Below are 22950 nucleotides of genomic sequence, written 5' to 3' on the forward strand. Positions count from 1 at the left end.
CTACTTATGGCACTGTAGGCTAGGTCATATAAACAAGAACAGAATAAACAGGTTGACTCAAGAGAGAATCCTCGAAGTTAGTGATTGTGAATCACTTCCAACCTGTGAGTCCTGTTTCTTGGTAAAATGACCAAGTCACCTTTTACTGGAAAAGGTGAGAGAGCTACTGAGCTCTTGAGCCTAGTACATACTGATGTATGTGGGCCCATGAGCACCAGTGCTAGAGGTGGATATTTCTACTTCATAACTTCTCACGGATGACCTATCCCGATATGGATATGTCTATCTGATGAAACATAAGTCGGATTCATTTGAAATGTTCAAACGATTCTGAAGTGAAGTAAAAAAATAAACTGGGAAGAGTATTAAAACTCTTTGATCTGATCGAGGAGGAGAATACCTTTCTAGTGAGTTTCTCACATATCTAGGAGAGAATGAGATTCTCTCCCAATGGACTCCTTCAGGAACACCACAGCATAATGGTGGTGTTTGAAAGGAGGAATCGGACTTTGTTAGACATGGTCCGATCCATGATGGGTTTTTGCTAGCTTGCTGATATCCTTCTAGGGATATGCACTCGAATCGGCCTGTTATCTGTTAAATAGGATTCCAAGTAAGTCTGTAATTAAGACTCCATATGAGATATGGACAGGACGTAAGCCAGTACTTTCACACTTTAGGGTCTGGGGGTGCCCGGCCTATGTCAAACGATTAGTCACAGACAAACTTGGACCTAGGTCTGACAAATGCTCATTCATAGGGTACCCCAAAGAGACAAAAAGATATTTTTTCTACCATGCTGATGAACAAAAGGTGTTCGTCAGTCTTAAGGCAATCTTTTTAGAAAAGGAGTTCCTTGGTGAAGGAACCGTTGCCTCTAAGGTTGAACTTGATGAAGTTCAACAGGTAGAAGGACCGACACCAATAGCTGAACTTGAGTCGGATATGATTAGATCAGATCCAGAGCCCAATATACCTGTACCATTAAAGCGATCCGATAGAGTACCGCATCAGCCAGACAGATACTACGGTTTCTTGGTCTGGGATGGTGATCCCATCGAACTTGATGAGAATAATGAGGATCCGATCACCTATATGGATGCTATGCAGAGACCTGATTTCGAGAAATGGCTTGAAGCCATGAAATTCGAAATGGAGTCCATGAAGGTCAACGATGTATGGACATTGGTTGACCCACCTGAAGGGGTTAAACCCATTGGGTGTAAATGGGTCTTCAAAAGGAAGAGGGGCGCAGACGAAAAGGTGGAGACCTATAAAGCCCGTCTGGTTGCCAAGGGGTATCGTCAACGTTATGGTATTGACTATGACGAGATATTTTCCCCTGTGGTAATGCTCAAATCTATTCGGATAATGCTTGCAATAGCTGCCCATCTGGATTATGAGATCTGGCAGATGGATGTAAAGACAGCTTTCTTGAATGGAGAGCTGACTGAAGAGGTGTATATGATACAACCTGAAGGGTTTACATCCACAGATGAGTCCAAGGTGTGCAAGCTTCAGAGATCCATTTATGGACTGAAGCAAGCATCTCGGAGTTGGAACATGCGATTTGATAAGGTGATCAAAACGTATGGCTTCATTAAGAATGGAGAAGAGCCCTGCATCTATAAATAGGCAAATGGTCCAGTTGTGGTATTCCTTGTCTTGTACGTGGATGACATTCTCTTAATCGGGAATGACATCCCCGCACTACAGGGAATAAAAGTTTGGTTGTAATCACAGTTCTCCATGAAGGACTTGGGTGAAGCATCCTACATCCTAGGGATGAAGATCTATAGGGATAGATCTAAAAGGATGGTTGGGTTATCCCAGTCCATGTACATAGACACTGTGCTGAAGAGGTTCAGCATGAAGAATTCCAAGAAGGGCTATCTACCGATAGGCCATGGAATTTTTCTCTCTAAGAAGGATTGTTCGACAACTCCTGAAGAGAGAGAGCGTATGAGTAGAGTCCCATATGCTTCAGCCGTGGGATCTATCATGTACGCCATGACATGTACAAGACCAGATGTGGCATACTCACTAGGAGTAGTGAGTAGATACCAATCTGATCCTGGAGAAAATCACTGGAAAGTGGTTAAAGCCATCTTTAAGTATTTGAGAAATACTAAGGACCAATGGTTGGTTTATGGCGAGTCAGATCTGAAACTTGTGGGGTTCACAGACTCCAGCTTCCAATCTGACCATGATGACAGCAGGAGCGTGTCGGGTTATATCTTTACTCTGAATGGTGGAGCCATCTGCTGGAAGAGTTCCAAGCAGCATACTGTGGCAGACTCTGTTTGTGAAGCGGAGTATATCGCAGCATCAGATGACGCGAAGGAAGCTGTGTGGCTGAGAAAATTCATCAACGAGCTCGGAGTAGCACCCTCCCTCGATGGTCCAGTCCTGCTCTACCGCGACAGCACTGGTGCCATAGCTCAGGTGAAGGAACCCAAAGCACATCAGCGGATGAAGCACATCTTGCATCGCTTCCACCTGGTCTGGGAGATCGTGGATCGAGGTGACGTCGACCTTCAGAAGATCGACGGAAAAGAGAACCTAGCCGACCCCTTCACTAAAGCCCTGGCAATAAAGGAGTTCGACAACCACAAGTTGAAGATGGGTATTAGATACTGTGCCGAGTGGCTTTAGGACAAGTGGGAGTTGTTGGGAAATGTGTCCCAAAAAGCCAATCGTTAAGCTGTTGACGGTTGAGCAACCAAGTATTGTAATTGATTTGTTAATAAATAAAATATATTTGGCATCTTCATCATAAGATTTCATCTTCTAATGAACTCCGTTGTTATGATGAAGTCCTTAGGACTATTTAGATTCGATAAAGAGAGGATTTATCGATTAGTCCTTAAAACTATTCACGACCAAATGATAAGCTGTTAATAAGGACGACAGCTTCTATCGAGCATAGGTTGCTGTAGGCCATATGGGTTGGTTGTCCTCTTAACCAAGGAGTGTGGAGACACTGGTATGGCATACAGGTGAGATGTAAGGGTACATCGTCATTGAACGTGACCAACTCTAGTGTATTCTGCTGTCGAGAATGTCTCTGATGGGATATAGGTATAAGTGTCTCTTAGACCTGAGATCGCCTCAGTGACTTGCAAGCAACTCACTGTGCTTTGGTACTGAACTAACTGAATTTCTAATTCAGGGACGGAAGGCTTCTGGGCACAGTCAAGTACTTGCGAAGTCAGAGTGTGATCGAGATGGGATTGACCACTCCAAGAGTTGGAGAAGAATGAGTCGCTGTATTTCAATTTAGCAAAACCTTGGCCAGGGTAATCCATCAGATGGATTTGATATTTTGAAATACAATGTGGACAACCTAATCAGAGTTGACAGTTAAACTCTGGGGTGTCCTATGATCATTTTGGTCAAGGGGATGAATTATATGAAAACTATATCCGCATGGGTTCTAAGGATGTTGTTCTACACATTCGACCTATCCGATCGTCGGGTACCATTGCTAGATGGTCACTTCGATTGGTATAAAAATTTATTCCTATACTACCGGCTTAGGTTCGGACCTATGAGGTCACACACATTAGAGTTCATGATCCGATCAGATGGTTGATCAACGATTAAGAATCGTTCTAGGGTTAAATGATCAATACGATTGACATTTAACCCAGTGCAAGTGTTGCAGGAGGATCTATTAGCAATTTGATTGCTGATTGGCTTAATTTGATTAAGCCAATGTGCTGAGATTAAGTCTAATTTAATATGATTTAATTAGATTTGGTTTGGGCTTGATTGGATCAAATCCAATTGGTTTATTAGATAAGCCAAGTGCAAGAAAAAACTAGTCCTAGTTCAACTAAGACTTGGGTCAATCTAATTTCTAATTTGATTAGAAAATTAAATCAGATTTAAATCTAATTTAATCTGATTAAATTAGGTTATTAATTGGGTTAAGACCTATTTTAATTGGGTTGATCTAATTTTGATTTGATTTGATTTGGGAAACCAAATTAAAACAAGTCATAAGACAGAATCCTAGTAAGACTAGGATTCCACCTTGCGCCACAAAATCCTTCTCCACGCCCTCTCTCTTATTCAACGCCAATCTCTACTTATTTTGTGTGACAAAAGCCCTCTCCCAGATCTCTCCCACATTCACAAAAGGTCTCCTCTCTTCTTTCTTACATGGAAGGTGGTTTGGATCAAATCTAAAAGGAATAAGTTTGGATTTCGAATTCTATGAGATAGAGTTTTAGAAATCCAAAACTCTTTCAATTTTGCACTGAATTTATCCAAATTTTTTTTGAAATTTTCATGGCTTTTAGGGTATATATTGTGCACCCTTTTCTGATAATCCATGTATGAAAATATGAAGGAGGTGCTCAAGAGTTGGGCGTCCCTTAACTTGCCATGTTTGGATAAGCCTTGACTAGGTGTTTGACCTAGACAAAGACTCTATCATATCTCTCTATATAAGATGAGTTTCTTTATGAAATTTTAGAAAAAGATAGATATTTGAGATACCTTTGTGCCATCCAAAAATAAAAGAGAAATACCTTTAGGTCGTGGAGATATAAAAGATGCAAATTTGGGTATCTAGAGAGAAAAACGTGAAGAAGAAGAGGGTCTTCTTCTTGGGTTTTTGTTTTCATATCTTTCCTCCCTCCATCTTGAGTTTCCTGAGAGTATCTCAGATCTGAAACTCCTCCTTCTACTTTCCATCTTTGGAAGAGTCCAAATCAAGAAGAAGGAGGCACCTGATCAACCATCAAAGAAGGATCAGCGCAGTACTAGCATACTGTGCTGATTTCCTGAAGCAGGACTTCTGATCGAGATTCGTGGGCTCGTGTGGAAGACTCCTAGAGGCCGGATGCATGTGCGGCTTGCAACATCATCCTCAAGCCCAGATCAGCAAGGTTAGAATGTCTAACTTGCAAGGTAATAGATCTGATCTATTGTTTAATACATACATTAGATGTAGTATAGAAACATGTTGATATGATCAACATGTAGTTCATGCTATATTTATATATTTTAATTTCTAATTTAATGCCATGTAATAATCATGTAATAGGATCTTAGATCTAGGAATTTTCTGATCTTAGAAAATAAATTTTGATTTATTTTAGTCTTCCGCTGTATGATCTTGAAAAAGTTTCAAGATCTAACCCTCTTTTTCAAGATCTAACCCTGAAACCCTAGATCTGGTTCCTACACACACATCCTACCTTTGGTCCATGGTCAAAGCGAACTTAGCTTTAGGTTTTTTCCATTTTCCATTTGGTAGAGGTTCCAACTGCAAATCCTTGCACCGACAATACTCTAGCAAGTCCATTCTAGCTTCTTTTTTATCCTTAGTTTTCTTTTTGTTGTCCATAATAGTATGAAATATATTGTTAAACATATTTTTTTTTAATGTACATGACATCAAGATTATGTCATATTAGATTGGTTCTCCAATATGACAAATCCTGAAATATGCTTCTTTTTGTCAATTATGACATACCCCATATCCAAGAAAACATGCTTGCTGCCCTATTTCAGTTATCTTAGGAAAGTCACAAACTCTTTCCCATACTTGGTTCCCTGTTAACCTAGGAGGAGGGCTGGATTTCTCTTGTCTATTTTTGTAGAAAGCATCTTTGTTTCTTCTAAAAGCAGGATCAAAATCTAAGAATTGATGGTGGCAATCAAACCAAAAATTTTTCTTACCATTTTTCAATGTGAAAGCTTTAAATCATTCCATGCATATTGGGCATGCTAATTTTTTGATCGTACTCCACCCCAATAACATGCCATACACTGAAAAATCCTTAGTCGTCCACATCAATGCTACTCTCATAACAAAATTTTGCTTTTTTGAGATATCATATGTTGTTACACCACCATTCCATAATCGCTGTAACTCATCTATTAATGGCCGTAAGTACACATCAATTCTACTTTTTGGGTTATCTAGAGCTGGAATGATCAAGATTAAGAACATGTAAGGAGGAGTCATACACAACTCAGGAGGGAGATTATAGGGAGTAATAATTACTATCCAACAAGAGTATGGTTTAGCTGATTGGCTATGAGGTGTAAATCCATCAGCATATAAGTTAAGTCTCATATTTCGAGGTTCTGCAGCAAAGTTAGGATGTGTCCGGTCAAAATGCTTCCATGCTTCTCCATCCGAAAGGTGGCATAACACACCATCTTCCCTATGATTTTCATGGTGCCACCTTATGTGCCCCGTGGAGCTCTTAGAAGCATATAAGTGTTGCAATCTAGGGATGAGGGGCAAATAATGTATTGTCTTACGGGGAACCTCTCTACAGTTCAGTGTGCATACTTTATGTATTTCATGATGAGGTTCATGACAAAACTTACACTCCTTCAAGTTTCTATCTTCCTTATAATATAGCATATTGGGAAATGTGTCCCAAAAAGCCAATCGTCAAGCTATTGACGGTTGAGCAACCAGGTATTGTAATTGATTTGTTAATAAATAAAATATATTTTGCATCTTCATCATAAGCTTTCATCTTCTAATGAACTCCGTTGTTATGATGAAGTCCTTAGGACTATTTAAGTTCGATAAAGAGAGGATTTATCGATTAATCCTTAAAACTGTTCACGACCAAATGATAGGCTGTTAATAAGGATGACAGCTTCTATCGAGCATAGGTCGCTGTAGGCCATATGGGTTGGTTGTCCTCTTAACCAAGGAGTGTGGAGACACTGGTATGGCATACAGGTGAGATGTAAAGGTACATCATCATTGAACGTGACCAACTCCAGAGTATTCTGCTGTCGAGAATGTCTCTGATGGGATATAGGTATAAGTGTCCCTTAGACTTGAGATCGCCTCAGTGACTTGCAAGCAACTCACTGTGCTTTGGTACTGGACTAACTGAATTTCTAATTCAGGGATGGAAGGCTTCTGGGCACAGTCAAGTACTTGCGAAGTCAGAGTGTGATCAAGATGGGATTGACCACTTCAAGAGTTGGAGAAGAATGAGTCGCTGTATTTCAATTTAGCAAAACCTTGGCCAGGGTAATCCATCAGATGGATTTGATATTTTGAAATATAATGTGGATAACCTGATCAGAGTTGACAGTTGAACTCTGGGGTGTCCTATGATCATTTTGGTCAAGGGGATGAATTATATGAAAACTATATCCGCATGGGTTCTAAGGATGTTGTTCTATACATTCGACCTATCCGATCGTCGGGTACCATTGCTAGATGGTCACTTCGATTGGTACAGAAATTTATTCCTATACTATCAGCTAAGGTTCGGACCTATGAGGTCACACACATTAGAGTTCATGATCTGATCAGATGGTTGATCAATGATTAAGAATCGTTCTAGGGTTAAATGATCAATACGATTGACATTTAACCCAGTGCAAGTATTGCAGGAGAATCGATTAGCAATTCGATTGCTAATTGATTTAATTTGATTAAGTCAATGGACTGAGATTAAGTCTAATTAAATATGATTTAATTAGATTTATTTGGACTTGATTGGATCAAGTCCAATTGGTTTATTGGATAAGCCAAGTGCAAGAAAAAACTAGTCCTAGTTCAACAAGGACTTGGATCAATCTAATTTCTAATTTGATTAAAAAATTAAATCAGATTTAAATCTAATTTAATCTAATTAAATTAGGTTCTTAATTGGGTTAAGATCTATTTTAATTAAATTGATCTAATTTTGGTTTGATTTGGTTTGGAAAACCAAATTAAAACAAGTCATAAGATAGAATCCTAGTAAGACTAGGATTCCACCTTGCGCCACATAAGCCTTCCCCACGCCCTCTCTCTTATTCAACACCAATCTCCATTTATTTTGTGTGACAAAAGCCCTCTCCCAGGTCTCTCCCACGTTCACAAAAGGTTTCCTCTCTTCTTTCTTACATGGAAGGTGGTTTGGATCAAATCAAAAAGGAATAAGTTTGGATTTCGAATTCTATGAGATAGAGTTTTAGAAATCCAAAACTCTTTCAATTTTGCACCGAATTTATCCAAATTTTTTTTGGAATTTTTATGGTTTTTAGGGTACACATTGTGCACCCTTTTCTGGTGATCTATGCATGAAAATATGGAGGAGGTGCTCAAGAGTTGGGCGCCCCTTAACTTGCCATGTTTGGATAAGCCTTGACTAGGTATTTGACCTAGACAAGGACTCTATCATATCTCTCTGTATAAAATGAGTTTCTTCATGAAATTTTAAAAGAGGATAGATATTTGAGAGACCTTTGTGCCATCCAAAAATCAGAGAGAAAAACCTTTGGGTCGTAGAGATATAAAAGATGCAAGTTAGGGTGTCTAGAGAGAAAAACGTGAAGAAGAAGAGGGTCTTCTTCTAGGGTTTTTATTTTCATATCTTTCCTCCCTCCATCTTGAGTTTTCTGAGAGCATCTCAGATCTGAAACTCCTCCTTTTACTTTCCATCTTTGGAAGAGTCTAAATCAAGAAGAAGGAGGCACCTGATCAACCATCAAAGAAGGATCAGTGCAGTACTAGCATACTGTGCTGATTTCCTGAAGCAGGACTTCTGATCGAGATTTGTGGGCTCGTGTGGACGACTCCTAGAGGCTGGATGTGTGTGTGGCTTGCAACATCTTCCTTAATCCAGGATTAGTGAGGTTAGAGCATCTAACTTGCAAGGTAATAGATCTGATCTATTGTTTAATACATACATTAGATGTGGTATAGAAACATGTTGATATGATCAACATGTGGTTCATGCTATATTTATATATTTTAATTTCTGATTTAATGCTATGAAATAATCATGTAATAGGATCTTAGATCTAGGAATTCTCTAGTTTTAGAAAATAAATTTTGATTTATTTTTATCTTCCGCTGTATGATCTTGAAAAAGTTTCAAGATCTAACTCTGAAACCCTAGATCTGGTTCCTACAATTGGTATCAGAGCCTAGGTTCTTTATTACATAATTATTTATACATGCTTAGATTATTTCTTAGATTAGATCTAATTTATAATCTGATTATTAAATCTAAAATTAAAATTTTAGATCAATCACAAACTGCAAGGTTGTCCTGCTGTAAGGTTTACCCCTTACAGTGCAAAGGTTGTCCTAGTTTGTGTAGATCTATCTTTAATCATAAATTTGTTAGATATGATCTAGATTAAATTTATAATTTATTAGATTTAAAAGATGTTTAAATCTGAAATAAAATCTCTTTGTTAATAATTTTTATGCAAAGAAATTGTTTAAAGTTGAAATTGTTTCAATTACACGAACCTGTTTAGATTAGATCTAAAGTAGTTTCATGTTTATTTCACTTGTATCTTGATTATGAATCAAACATGCAATATGGTTGGTAGAATCATATTGTAAAATTATTTTACCAATATAAAAATTATTTTTTGAAAAGCCGAACCCAACCCTCAGCCCAAAACTTAATTAAGAATTAAGAAGTTGTTTGATTAGGTTCTAGGATTGTGAATTGAAGAACTTAAGACACAAATCATAACACATTAGGTTAATGGGTTAGTAGAAATTAGGTCCATTAATTGGGTTAGACCTATGGTTAGATTAAAGATGGACTTAATTAGAGAATTGACTAAATCTAATCAATTGTTGTCTTAGATTAGGTCAAGGATTCTCTAGATCAATTACAATAGTTGTAGTTGGTCAAGTCCATGTCTTTAACGAGAACCAAATGGACTTGATTTTTGGCTAAGCGGTCTAGCACGAACTGTTAGGTTGATCTAATCGAAACTAATTAAACCAGTTGGTGTTTAAGGTAAACCAGACCGGTGGTTTTTAATTGGGAGCCCGCTTACCTGGCCATTTCTGATGGTGTCTAAGGCAAGCTTTGGCAGACCCTCCCACTGATCGAACTTACCTGGCCTCTTGGTGAAATTATATTTTGATCGGATCACTTGACTATTCGAGCTGACCCATGTCAGCTAGGTAAATCAGTGTGACTGATTTAGGTGCTCCTAGACCAGCCCTTTTAATGGTCTCCCTTAAGCTGACTTGGTGAAGCCAATGGGAGGATCATGATAAGCTGGTTCATCTGACCTCATCCTCTATATTATTTAAATCCTCTAAAATTATTAGGTCCTTAAAATGATAAAGTTATGGAGATAACTGAGTCATAGCCTCCCATTAAGGTGTTTGATAATGAGTCCATTAACTCAATAATCATTGCAGACCCAAAGGCCTGGTGCTTGTTGACTAATGGAATTATCACTCATCATATGATGACTTGGAAGTGTCTCTCTAATGGTGGTTAGGTGAGCCAACCAAAGTTGAGCTTAATCATTCGTTGGTTAGATACACCAAGTATGATCATGTTAATGGTTGGACCGAACCGGATCCTTACAGTGGAGGCCAAAGCCTACTGATTAGGTTTCTGGGGCAAAATTAAAATTACTAGAAATTGTTTAGAGAAATAATTGGTTATGAACCTACCCTTAGATGTACATGGGTTGACCAACCAAAGTTGGGCTTGTGTGCAGTCTAAGTGGATTCTAGTACCCGCTAAGGAATTAAGGTAATTTCTTGAATTGGAGGTAGAGGCTACCAATTCGAATAAAATAGTGGGAGAACCCTTTTGATTAAAGTCCAAATCTTTAGGTTTAATGAATCAATTACTAAGAAGGTTATGGTTCTCCTTTGTGCAAATATGGTCACTTTTTTATCGCTCCGATCATTGTTGGATAATGATAAGTTGGTGGGACCCAACTTCGGTAGCTGGTATCAAAAGTTGAAGATAGTCCTGGAGCATGAATGGATCCTATATGTGATAATGGATCCTGCACCTGAGGAGCTAGCTGTCAATGCACGTGGAACAGTCAGAGATACTTACCAGAAGTGGCTAAGGGACCGGACCATGGTGCGCTGTATCATGCTGGCTGCCATGAGCGACGAGTTCAGTCACAAATTCGAGATGGCTCAGCCAAAGGACATGCTTCAAGTGTTGGAGGATGCCTTTGGCACACCCGATGACGTAGAGAGGCACAAGACTAGTTGTGCCATCTTCAACGCCAAAATGCGGGATGATGCCTCTATCACTGATCATGTATTGTACATGATCGAGCTGATGGAACGATTGAGCAAGCTCGGCTTTCCCTTGCATGAGTAGCTTGGGAAAGATGCAATACTGAACTCGCTGCCCAAGTCTTATCTCCCATTCCTCACTCATTATAGAATGACAAAGCCTGAAGAGAACTACCACGGGTTACTGGGGTTGCTTCAGAACTTTGAGAAGGACACCAACTTCACAAGGAGTCGGTGAACTTAGTGGAAGGTTCATCTTCTGGTTCTCGACCTTTTAAGAAAGGGAAGAAGAACAAGAAGAAGAAAGTGAAGAAGGTGCAAGTTCAGGCTGGGACATCAGTGCAGAGCCAGACCAGAAAGATCAAGCCCGATAAGAGTCTATTCTACTGGCAAGCATCCTAGATTAGATAGTGTGTCAGATATCTACTTATGGCACTGTAGGCTAGGTCATATAAACAAGAACAGAATAAACAGGTTGACTCAAGAGGAAATCCTCGAAGTCAGTGATTGTGAATCACTTCCAACCTGTGAGTCCTGTCTTCTTAGTAAAATGACCAAGTCACCTTTTACTAGAAAAGGTGGTTTGGATCAAATCAAAAAGGAATAAGTTTGGATTTCGAATTCTATGAGATAGAGTTTTAGAAATCCAAAACTCTTTCAATTTTGCACCGAATTTATTCAAATTTTTTTTGGAATTTTTGTGGCTTTTAGGGTACATATTGTACACCCTTTGCTGGTAATCCATGTATGAAAATATGGAGGAGATGCTCAAGAGTTGGGCGCCCCTTAACTTGCCATGTTTGGATAAGCCTTGACTAGGTATTTGACCTAGACAAGGACTCTATCATATCTCTCTGTATGAAATGAGTTTCTTCATGAAATTTTAGGAGAAGATAGAGATTTGAGAGACCTTTGTTCCATCTAAAAATTAAAGAGAAATACCTTTGGATCATGGAGATATAAAAGATGCAAGTTAGGATGTCTAGAGAGAAAAACGTGAAGAAGAAGAGGGTCTTCTTCTAGGGTTTTTATTTTCATATCTTTCCTCCCTCCATCTTGAGTTTCTTAAGAGTGTCTCAGATCTAAAACTTCTCCTTTTACTTTCTATCTTTGGAAGAGTCCAAATCAAGAAGAAGGAGGCACCTGATCAACCATCAAAGAAGAATCAGCGCAGTACTAGCATACTGTGCTGATTTCCTGAAGCAGGACTTCTGATCGAGATTCGTGGGCTCGTGTGGATGACTCCTAGAGGTCGGATGCATGTGCGGCTTGCAACATCATCCTTAAGCCTGGATCAGTGAGGTTAGAGCATCTAACTTGCAAGGTAATAGATCTGATCTATTGTTTAATACATACATTAGATGTGGTATAGAAACATGTTGATATGATCAACATGTGGTTCATGCTATATTTATATATTTTAATTTCTGATTAATGCTATATAATAATCATGTAATAGGATCTTAGATCTAGGGATTTTCTAATTTTAGAAAATAAATTTTGATTTATTTTAGTCTTCCGCTGTATGATGTTGAAAAAGTTTCAAGATCTAACCCTGAAACCCTAGATCTGGTTCCTACATAGCATACATCCCTTAATGCAGCAATCAATCTTTTGGCTAGTTAGACCAAGTCCGGATACTAGTGTCTTTGCCCTATAATAATTAATAAGAATTTTGTTTTCAGGATGACTTTCTCCTTTATAAATTGTGCCATTGCATCAAAACAGCCATGGGTCATATTGTAGTCACATTTGAGACTCAACATTCTAAGAACAATAGATAACTTAGAATGGTTTTCACAACCTAGCCATAATGGTTGTTGAGCTGAATTCAACAATTCATAAAATCTTGCAGCATCCATATTTGGAGGCTCCTTTACATTTTGTTCAAACTACTACCCAAATTCTATACCAACAGCATCACACACCATCCCTTGATATCTATTCACATGTTCATAGTTACTACATGGAATATTGCTTGGACCACCTGAATCTGTCTCAAAACTCTCCATTGGCAACCCACTTGATTCGTCTAAATTCATGTCAAAATCACACTCTTGATGACTACTTATAGCAGCTAAATGCATATCATCATCCAAATTAATCCGAGCTGGTTCCTCTCCATGTGATGTCCAATACCAATACCTCTGTGTAAACCCTTTTTGAAGAATGCAAACATTCACCAAATTAGGGCTAAGTGCTTCTCATTTTTACATAACTTACAAGGACACCTAATAACTCCCTCAATTATATATTTCAGTTGTTGACAAGTAAAGTTAATAAGCTCTTCCAAGCCATTTAAAAATTCATCTATATACTCCCTTCAGCTTGAAAGAAGCCAATTATACATCCATATCCTATGTCCAGAGATTTCTATTTCTGTACACCAAACAAATCAATCCTATTGCAAGTTCCCAACAATGAAAAGAAAAACCACCTATTGCAAGTTTGCCAATCTCTGGATGATTTAATTTGGATCTACACCAAAAAAATATATCTTTATAATTCACAAAGTAGTAACAACAGCAATAGCAAAAAGAATAGAGACCTTAGGCCTATGGTAACCATCTATTCCTGCAGCAAAGATATTACAGGAAACCAAATCGCACCATCCAATTAAGTACTATAATTCACTAAAAGCAAAGTTTTGTTCTGATAAAGAACTATATTCTGTAAAATTTCTACAGAATATCAATATTAAGAACTTTGTATTAGAAGCAAAAAGTTTCTTACCTAAATTTTACTTCTCTAGTAAACTATCGACATTGTAAGAAAACCTACAAGAATAACAAAAAGCGTTCAGGACCAATGTCTTAGGCATTCAAGGGATATGACAATGAAATCAAGATCAGCATGTAACAAACCTAAAAAAAATTAGAATGACAATGAAACAAAAAAAGAGAACCTATAGAGTCAAAAACTAAAGCCAAGTTTTAAACAATACCTCTGTAGAGGCAGCTGCCCCCACGTCTAGAGCAGAGGTTGTAGAGATGGCAGAAGCCATCAGCCAAGACAAGAAGGCCAACCCGAGGAAGCCAAGGACTTGAAGATGGCGTCGATGCCGGTGAAAGAGAGAGGCAGGACTTGAAGATGGCATTGATGCTAAAGAAAGAGAGAGGTTGTGGATTGAAGGTAAGAGCGAAAGAGAGAGATATCTCATGCCCACATGGATGAGGGAGGAAAAGAGATATATCACATGAAATTTAGAAGTTTTTCCTCCTAAATTTTAAAAATTAATACACACAAACTTATTTAAAAAAAAATAATCATAATTTTTTTTTGTGATTTTATTTTTAATTATCTTTTTTTGAAAAGCCCAAATGAAATATTGTTCATATAATTAAACAAATCAACACCCTAATTAAGTATGCAAAATTAATATATGTATGGATTTTGATTATTGTGTTATATATAAGATCGATCATCTACTAAAATAAATAGTACTGAACTAATTACTAAATAAAGTTGACATTGATCATATATAACCAACAACTAAAAATTTCAATTAGGATCTAGCTATCATGCATGTAAGTGGCGATGATGGAACAATTTATCCATTATCAATTAAATATAATTAATTCGATCAGTGTGATATATTCATGTCATTTAGTAATTATATGTGTATATATATATAACTTATATAATTTAGCCTATATGCAAAATTATTTTTGGCATTGAGAGATATTCAAGAAGTTTGGGATAGAGAATGTAAGGGATATTGGAACACCCATGAGCCCTTCTTGCAAACTTGAAAACTACTAATCAAAATCTTTATCAAGAGTTTGTTGAGCTAATACAGGGTGAATTCGAAATGAGCATGATGGGAGAGCTCAATTTTTTTTCTCAGATTTCAAGTTAAGCAAACAAATTAAGAAAGGCATTGAGAGATCCTCAAGAAATTTGAGATGGAGAATGCAAAAGACATTGGAACACCCATGAGCCCATATTACAAACTTAAAAACTACTAATAAAAATTTTTGTCAAGAGTTTGTTGAGCTAATGCAAGATGAATTCGAAATGAGCATGATGGGAGAGCTCAATTTCTTTCTCAGGCTTCAAGTCAAGCAAACAAATTAAGAAAGGCATTGAGAGAGATACTCAAAAAGTTTGGGATGGAGAATGCAAAGAACATTGAAATAAATTAAGGAAGGCATCGAGGTATGATTGAATCTCTACTTTACCTTACTTCTAGTAGGCCTGATATTCTATTTAGTATATGCATATGTGCTAGATTCTAATCAAATTCAAAAGAATGTCATTTACTTGCTGTAAAAAAAAATAGATATTTAATGGGTACTCAAAGTATAGAATCTATGATTGTGGTACCTTAAACATTCTTCACTTAACTAGATATTCTGATGCTGAATATGGAGGGTATAGAATTGATAAAAAAACTTGTCAATTTTGAATTTAATCTCATAGTTTAACAAAAAGCAAAACTCACTTGCACTTTCTATGGCCGAGGTTGAGTATGTTGTAGCTGAGAATGCTGTGCTCAAATCTTCTAGATTGAACAACAACTTGAAGACTTTAGAATTAAACAAAATAAAATTTTAATAAAATATGATAATACAAATGTAATTAATCTGAGAAAATTCTCCTAGATAAAATAGATAAGACATCATAATTTCATAAAGGACCATGGAGAAATTCTATGCACACCAACCATGGTGCAGGAAATTTGATGTGGAGTGCACCGACTGTGCTAATTCATCCACATGGAGGGGTCCCGTTGCCTATTCGTGCCATCTCCAATCCATCACGTCCATCGCCTGAAGCCATGTTTAATGCGATAAGATGTACCAACGCATAGTGGGGAGGGATTTACCACATATCAAATCAATATTTTAAAATTATCATTTGATGAAAATGCCCTTTTCCTCCAAAAATCAAAGCTTTTTCTCCTCCTACTTTGCCATTAATGAGGAGAAATTATTGCATGTACTAGGTGCATGTGCACCGGGATGAATCCTAGAGCATATGCATGATGGAGAGCATGCAATCGGGAATCAGTGAAATACAAGGGGGTGCATGGCGTGTTATCCACCATGGGATTTGCATGGTACACTTGCACCTGGTGCATGCAATAATATCTCCATTATGAGAGCTTCATTTCTCTCTCCTTCGTCCTCCTCCTGCTTCAGCTTCAGGGCTTTCAAGGTATCTCTTGCAACAAGAAGTCATGACGATCCCATAGAAAGTCGCAAAAGGGTAACAAGATGTTATAGTCGCTATTTAGAGGCCATATATGTCAAAAAAAAGCAATATGGGAGCCTTCATCTGCATGCTATGACTTCTTGATGAACTTCCAAGGAATGTTGAAAATGTAATGGCACATGCGGGTGAAATCTACTCTTGGAAAGGTCTATTACCTCTCTATGGGGGCATGGAGAGTGAGTAGTCTCTTTCTCCTGCTACTCCCAGAAATGTTTTAACTCCAGTAATCCTATTGAGGTTATAGTGACTATTACGATATCCTATTATGTATTTATAACATCCTACGCTCTGTTTGACTCATCATTGCAAAAGTGGAAGGAATAAGGGGAGTGTAGAAAGTTATAACCCCACAATAAGATGTTATAACTACCATCGAGAAGTCATATAGGAGAGAAACAAGTCAGTGGAAAACCTTCATTTGCATCTTATATAACCCCGATTAAAATTTTTGACCTTCACTTTCTTCTTTTGATGCCATATTTAATTTTTATGATAACCTGTTATTCGTTTGACTCAACAGAAGCCTTCGTCTGCATCGTAAGTCATGACCATAGATATTTTGGACCTCATCTTGGATTGTTTTATCATTCTATTTTATTTTTCTAATATTGTGAATATTGTTTGAGTTTTCATTGCAATCGAAAGTAATAATGAGCAAACAGAAAGTCATAATAGAATACAGGATATTATAAGATCTATCGAAAAGTCATGTAGGCTAGCAGGAAGCATCGCGAGAGCCTTCTTCTGCATGCTATGACATCTTGATCAGCATTTATGACATTCTTCTGTATCGTTATGTCATCCTATTATGCTTTTATGGTATCGTAAAATTTATTTGCTTGTTTCTTCCCAATTGTTAGACTTGACAATGGAGGAGCCCTTGGCCATGCAAAGAACAAACCATTATAAATATCAGAGAATTCTTAAAACTAACTTTTCATTACATAATAATTTATTACATATATAGTTTAAAAAAATACAGGATAGCAGAAGGATGAAGAACTACTCTTCATTCGATAAAAACTTTCAGACCTCCTCATCACTATTTCTCGAGAGCAGGTGCGTCAGGTCCAACTTTGGGACCATCCTTCGTAGGCACATCTTGCAGTCATTGAAGCCATAGATGAAACCGATCGAGGATGCCTCCATGATTTTCTCCTAAAAATCAACCAAAGCCTTATACTCCTCGATGCAGGAGGATTTGATGTCATTGAAAATGTGGACTGGCATCTTGCTAGGAGAAGATTGGGCCCAACTAGAAAGGAGAGGAGCCTAGAAGGGCAGTGGCAACCCAACTGGTGGTGGCTCAAACAGCTATGAAAAGGGGACAAAAATAGGAGGCTAGGGAGTCTTTTGTCTTTTGGAGGATGACTTGCTGCTCTCAGAGCATATTCTCTTCCTCACTGCCTTCTTGATTGCACCAAGGGAGGGCTTCACTGATGGCTCCATTCCTCAACACAGGTAAGACAAATTTTTTTTTCAATGTTCTTCACAAAAAAGTCTGGATAGATGAATAGTCTATTTATAGAGAACACGGATGGCATAGATCCAGCTAATGAATCATCAAATTTTGCCACATATAAAAAAATTTATTGGGAGCCATGCCCCTTGCTTGCCTTCGTTGACCCCTTTTCAGATTTAATTATGTCTGAAGAATCCACGAGGGTTGCTTCGTCACTTCAGCATTCATCCACAATTGACTCTTCGAATCTCTTCTTATGAAGTCATAATTTCATGATCCCTCGAGCTCCATTCCTTTATAATTCTTATGTGTTTTATGTGATATCATGTACAGTCTAATTACCTCCAATTTAATTTTTATGACATCCTATATATTTGTATAATTTTCATTTACCTTATTATGACATCTTGCGGTCTTGTTATGGCACATAATCCTTATAAAGATATCATGTAGAGTCTGCAAATGGATCGGGTCGACCCAGCAGAACCTACTTAGACCTGATCCAACCCATTTTAAAGGATCCACGAGGATGGATCAGGTTCTAAAATTAGACTCATTCAATATTTCGGATCAGATTTGAATTTATTAAATTCAGACCCGACCCCATCCGATCTGACCCGAATTCTGTATTGAATCTAACATGTAAACTATTGAACAAATAAAGTAGGATTAGAATTCCAAATACTCTTGTAGTATTATTATTTTTCATACAGTTTTACTTAATTTGACTGTGAGATTCTAAAAAATTGCTTATAAATTAATAGCTAAGGTAAAGTAATATTTATTTTTTTTTATCATAAATTTCGTATATGTTGGTTTATCATATGAACAAGGTCCGACTAGAATTTGGACCCAAGGTGGATCCAAAATTTTTAGATTAGGACTGGATTATACATAAATCCGACCTAACCCAAATGATCCAATGGGATAGATTTTTTATTATGGATCTGATCCAATCTGACCTGATTTTCAATTGGGTTGGGTTTGGGTCCAACATTAGGACTCGATCAAGGGACTGGGTCAGATTAGGGTCACTCATGATCCAGTCCGACCTGACCCATTTGCACCCTCTTTTATAATGTTATGTTGTTTTCCTGATCTAGTACTATATGACATCCTATTATATATTACCACTTTTATATTTACATTTATGACTTTCTATTGCATGATATGATTTCCTATTATATTATATTGTATGATATGATATCCTATTCTATCATATTGCATCCTAATTTTTTACTAATGGTACGATCGTAATGGTGGTAGTTGGCACGATGGAACTGTTGTCAGATGAATTTAATTATGTGCTGGATATCCTTTTTACCCTTTCTATCACTATTTTCAAATTGACAAAAATATCATTTTTGCTATCATTCTTTTTTTTTTTTGGTAAACATTTTTGCTGCTATGATGCTGTCCTTGAAAGAATAAAATACCCAGTAAGATACTGAAAGCTTTTCATCTTCCTCCAACTTCTCTCCATCCTGCAAGGGGGTTTCCTTTCCACTCTAATGATCCTCTTTTCTCCTCTCAATGGTTGGTGGCATTTTCTAACAAGGATCTTTAACTTTTAAAAGTTGTGTAGGCATTCTATTGCCTGATTTCATATATCCCCTTCCCTCCAATCCTGAAAGAGGTCCAGTCGGTGCAGAAGATCCTACTGATTACTAATGGCCCCTAAAATGTTTGAATTTAAAAGCTGGGGAGGAGAAGACAAGGATGAAGAACATAATATCAGAGGGAGCAGAACTATTGTAGTGTATAGTGGAGACGATGCTCCTAGTTCAACCTTCAGAAGAGAAAAAATAGTAGAAAAAAGAGGTAATGACATGCTATTCCTTTTTATGATATGATATTGATTTGTATGACTTTCTGTTATTCTCTACATCATTCTATAGTCTATTATAATGTCTTATTATTTTTTATGACTTCCTCTTGATTTTAATGATGTGCTGATTGTATGACATCCTATTCCTTGTTATGACATGATGTTGATTTGTATGACTTTCTGTTATTCTTGAAATTATTCTATAGTCTATTATGACTTCTTATTATTTTTTGTTATTTTTTATGACTTTCTCTTGATTTTTATGATGTCCTGATATTGTGTCTGACATTCTATTCCTTTTTATGACATGATATTGATTTGTATGAGTTTTTATTATTCTCAAAATTATTCTGTAGTCTATTATGACTTCCTGTTATTCCTTGTTATTTTTTATGACTTCCTCTTGGTTTTTATGATGTCCTGATATTGTGTATGACATCCTATTCCTTATTATGACATGATGTTGATTTGTATGATTTTCCATTATTCTTGAAATCATTCTGCAGTCTATTATGATATCTTTTATGATGTCTTGATATTATATATGACATTGTATTCCTTTTTATGACATCCTATCGATTACTATGACTTCTTCATGTTAATAATGCACATGTGTATTATAGGGGAGCAACTGAGCAAGCTGAAGAAGGCCTGGGTTAAAAAAGGCAGGGCCCCTTAAATCTTTAAGAACTCGTGCAAGCCAGCTGTCTATATACAAAATGTCCGCAAGATATAATTTTTTGATTCACACACAGATATTATCCTCAGGACCCCATTTGGTGTCTTCATTGATATGGATCCTATTGTAGTCAATGGGGCACTTTTATCTGATATTATAAAGTGTTATTCAAAAGGTGAAGAATTTATGATTGGTGGAAAGAGAATTAGATTTAGTGTAGAGGAAGTGATGCTTATTTTGGGTCTGCCATGTCATGGATATAAGATGTCAGCAAGGAGGAATAAGGGGAGGCTCTTTGAGAGATTTGGGTCTAAATTGGATCTACAGCATAAGGGGCTAGAGAATTTAATTTGTGAGCTAAAGTCATCAATAAGAAAGGAGGATATTGAGGACACTATCAGGCTTTGGATAGCCTATATGCTCGCCATATTTTTGGTTTCCAAGTCAAACCAGACGTGTCCATGATTTTTGATCCCCTTCTTGAATGACTTGTCACAAGTCGAAGCTTTTGCATGGGCTATTGCCATCAAGAACTTGACTCTGGAGGTGCTCCTAGAGATTATTGATGCTTGAGATCTGAAAGACCACTTGAAGCAAAGAGACCAGACAAGGGTAGAAGGCAGCCCACACTCTTTGGCTGTTCGGCAACCCTCATGGTGAAGATATCATCAAATTAAATTTCAGATCTATGTAATATTTTCTCAATTTTTCTATATTTTGATATGTGAATATTGCGAATGTGCAGATGTGATTCCTCGAGCACACCAACATCAAAGCCTCAGCTAATCCTACAAAATTTTTCAAGTTGTTGAGGTGGCATAACTGCCACAAGAAGACACATGATAAGAAATTTGACATCCTGCAGCCCCACGAGATAAACTAACATCCATGAAATTATGAAAAGTAATATGAATTAATTAGGATTTAATATTTTAGTACTATCACCTAGAATATCACATAATGTCGAATGATTCTTATATTATCTCTTAGGATATCATAATTATTTGATAGGATGTAATATAATTCAACAAGATGTTATATATGTAACTGAATTTGATTTTTTTTTCTCCTATGTTACCAGATTGACAATGCTATATGACTCACCCCACAAGAGTAGTGACTTCTTAGTCCTTGTGTTCCAAGGCTAGATGTGCCGAAGAGAAAGTGATAGGAGGGGTGGCTTCTTACTCCGTATGTACCAAGGGTGGAGATGCCTAAGAGGAAGCATGATGGGGAGTGGCTTCTTGCTCCTTATGTGCCAAGTGTGGAGGTGCCTAAGAGGAAGTGCTGTGCAATGTGTGCACAGCTACAGTCAGAAAATGAAAAGCTTAGAAAAAAGAGCAAGAAATTGAAGAAGAAGCTTAAAGGGTTGCATGTCAAGGGGGACAAGGGAAAAAATTATGTAAAAGCTATAGAGAAAATAGAGGAGCTAAAGGATGGGGAAGGAATGAAGCAAAGGGAAGAGAGTGTAAAAGATAAGGTGAAAGAAAAGAAGGTGGAGGAAAAGGAGGAGCAGAGAAAGGAGGATGCGAAGGGAGAGAAGGAGGAGAAGGAAAAAGAGGAGCAGGGAAAGGAGGAGGCGAAGGGAGAGGAGGAGGTGAAGAAAAAGGAGGAGGTGAAGGAAAAGGAAGATGAGGAAAACAATCAGACAAAAGAAAATGACATGGAGGAAAAGGGGGTGTGGGAAAAAGAGAAGGTGAAGGATGGGAAAGAGGTGAGGCAGAGGGAAGAGGGTGTAGAAGATAAGGTAAAGAAAAAAGAGGTGGAGGAAAAGGAGGAGTAGAAAAAGGAGGAGGTGAAGGATGGGGAGGTGAAGGAAAAGGAGGTGGAGGGAAAGGAGGAGGCAAAGGGAGAGGAGGAGGTGAATGATGGGGAGCTGAAGGAAAAGGAATATGAGGAAACAATCTAGCAAAAGAAAAAGATGTGGAGAAAAGGAAGGTGCGAGAAAAGAAGGAGGTGAAGGATGGGGAAGAGGATTCAAAACACAAGGTGAAGGAAAATGGGGTGGAGGAAGAGGAAGAGGTGGAATTTTTAAAGGACAATACGAAGGTAGTGGCATATTCACTCGAGAGGAGGATGAAACAAGAACATCGGCAGTGCAAGACCTCATATTTGACTGTTGATATAATTTTCTCCATGCCCAGGCCAGAAAAAAGAGCAAGATTGTCCTCACACTCAAAGAACAGAATGAAGTAGGCATTATATTCTATATTGGTTTATTATGACATCTTTATGCTACATTAAATTTTCTATATATATACATATTTTTTACACCTAGCTTTTAATGCAGAGAGTCATCCCACATGTTCGGGATAATCAAGTGAAAAGCCTGTTGTCCAAGGAAGATGATGCTATCATCAACATTTTTCTAAACGAAAAAATTAATTCGTAAGTGTTTGAAGACATCATGTATTCTTAAACTTTTTATGACAAGTTGTATGGTTGTATGACATCCAGTATTAGTCTATGACATCCACTATGTATATTCCTAGTATAGTGTATAGATTTCTTTCTAGTATTTATTAAACTTAAGTATTTTCTATTACAGAGAGGTTGTCTATATCAATCGTCATGGCGGGAGGATCACGAAATCCCACAATCATGACCTTCTTTTTGACAACATGACTATGGATGATACAAGTCTTTCATTCCTAATCAACTCATATTTCTTATTAAATAAATTTTAATATTGTTCTTGTTAGATTTTCAATCAAAAATTTTATCCTATGACATATAATAGTATGACATTATGT

General features: G+C 37.3%; 1 pseudogene; it reads right to left on the minus strand.

The window, feature by feature from the left end:
• LOC140855973 (uncharacterized) overlaps positions 1 to 14108 on the minus strand; it is a 23287-nt pseudogene extending 9179 nt beyond the window's left edge.
• Between the last annotated feature and the right edge of the window lie 8842 nt (positions 14109 to 22950).

Source organism: Elaeis guineensis, chromosome 1 (genome assembly GCF_000442705.2).
Source record: "Elaeis guineensis isolate ETL-2024a chromosome 1, EG11, whole genome shotgun sequence".
NCBI classification, from domain to species: Eukaryota; Viridiplantae; Streptophyta; class Magnoliopsida; order Arecales; family Arecaceae; genus Elaeis; species Elaeis guineensis.